Raw genomic sequence first — 2,500 nt, forward strand, 5'->3', positions numbered from 1 at the left:
TGGTGATGGCGCCAGCTTGAACTTTCGGTTCATGTGAGCATTGAGCCTGTTGTGGCCAGTACGCAGCCTGATGAGGTTGACTTGTTGCTCTCTGGACATTGTGTGGTAGTCATCTCTGTTTGTCCTTGGCCTCATCAATGCCTTGATGATTGTCTTCTGCTAATTACCGGTTCAAACTGGTTTGGTGAATGCAGACTGGTATTTTGTATTCAATCCGGGTCAACAGTTTGTTGTTGTTGGTTTATTTTTTAGACGCTGCAGCTCCAGATAACATCGTTCTTTCGGTGTTTTTTTTTTTAAACTGACTTCATATGACGAGTTCGATTTTTTTGATTTTTTATAAAATGATAGACGATTTTCGGAAATAACTCCGTCGGGTTTGTTATATATGTTGTGGAAGAGTGAATACCCTTGCCAAAACCTCTGACTACCATTGTAGGGGCCAATCACTAGCGAGGGGTGTGTCCGAAACACCTACGTGGACAGGAGCACCATCCCAGATCTGGCCCGGCTTTTACATGGGATAAGACCATCCCTCCACTTGGTCACATACCAACAATAAACAGCCTGAGTGCTTTCTAGACAGAGTGGGGAATTTTGTATGACTTAATATCGTGAAAGCCTCTAGTGGCATTATAAAGAATTAATTCATCAAAATCAAACTCCAACTCACGTCAGCAAGCAGTTGGGGTGTTGATTACATTCAGTCAAGTTTTGACTAAATGTTTTAACATAGAGGGGGAATCGAGACAAGGGTCGTGGTGTATGTGTGTGTGTGTGTGTGTGTGTGTGTGTGTGTGTGTGTGTGTGTGTGTGTGTGTGTGTGTGTGTGTGTGTGTGTGTGTGTGTGTGTGTGTGTGTGTGTGTGTGTGTGTGTGTGTGCGTGTGTGTGTGTAGAGCGATTCAGACTAAACTACTGGACCGATCTTTATGAAATTTTACATAAGAGTTCCTGGGTATGCAATCCCCGGACTTTTTTGTCATTTTGTCGATAAATACCTTTAATGACGTCATATCCGGCTTTTTGTAAAAGTTGAGGCGGCACTGTCACACCTTCATTTTTCAATCAAATTGATTGAAATTTTGGCCAAGCAATCTTCGACAAAGGCCGGACTTTGGTATTGCATTTCAGCATGGAGGCTTAAAAATTAATTGATGACTTTGGTCATTAAAAATCTGAAAATTGTAATTAAAATTATTTTTTTATAAAACGATCCAAAATTACTTTTATTTTATTCTTCATCATGTTCTGATTCCAAAAACATATAAATATGTTATATTCGGATTAAAAACAAGCTCTAAAAATTAAAAATATAAAAATGATGATTAAAATTAGATTTTCGAAATCGTTTTAAAAACAATTTCATCTTATTCCTTGTCGGTTCCTGATTCCAAAAACATATAGATATGATATGTTTGGATTAAAAACACGCTCAGAAAGTTAAAACGAAGAGAGGTACAGTAAAGCGTGCTATGCAGCACAGCGCAACCGCTACCGCGCTGAACAGGCTCGTCACTTTCACTGCCTTTTGCACTAGCGGCGGACTACGGTCATTGTGAAAAAATGCAGTGCGTTCAGTTTCATTCTGTGAGTTCCACAGCTTGACTAAATGTACTAATTTCGCCTTACGCGACTTGTTTTTGGTATGTGGTCAAGTGGTTATCCCATGTAAATTCCTGGCCATATCTGAGACAGTGAGCCAAACAGTTTTCCGTTGAAGGAGTGTGCCTTTTAATATGCATTATTCTTGTTTGATACGTGCCTGGGACTAGGGATGGGGTTGTGTGACCTGCGAGTCAGTTCAATGTCATATGCGCATAATTGACTGCGTTTTTACATCAACATGATAACATATCACATATTTTGTAAGAAGCATGTTTGTTTTCGACGGAGGCGTCACGGTTCATTAGCGTGTCAGTCTGGACTGACCCGGTCCAAACCAGTTTTGAAACGAAGTAAGGTATTGTAAATAGCCATAACAAAGGAATGTTGTTCCTTATCGTCTCTCTCTTCATACACGGAACTTTAGAAATGAAAATGTTGTTAATGATCTAACGATAATGTACCGTCTATTTTCTATCTCAGTCCTTTTTTGCTATGGCTCTTTTTTACTTAGCTTGTTTTGATCTGTGTTTGTTTGTTTGTTTGTTTGTTTGTTTGTTTGTTTGTTTGTTTGTTTGTTTGTAACCTCACAAGATCATTAAAAGATGGAGATGAGAACCCAGCTATGAGGTATCCTTTATTTCATCACCTATATCACCTAATTTGCAACATAATTTTACTCAAAGAATGTTCGTTTTCTCTTGTTTGTTTTTTAACCTTCCATCAACCTTTTCGCCACGCCGGATGCGTTTCGAGGGGTTCTGGTTACGTCTGGTTCCTTCCATGTGTAGCCAAGTGCACTTCGCTACCCTAAACACTCTAATCATCGGGTAAAGCATGTGTAAGAAACACAGATTCCGTGTTTCTGGCCGTATTCAGGCGATTTTTATTCTCGCC

This window comes from Littorina saxatilis, linkage group LG4 (assembly GCF_037325665.1).
Source record: "Littorina saxatilis isolate snail1 linkage group LG4, US_GU_Lsax_2.0, whole genome shotgun sequence".
Taxonomy (NCBI): Eukaryota; Metazoa; Mollusca; class Gastropoda; order Littorinimorpha; family Littorinidae; genus Littorina; species Littorina saxatilis.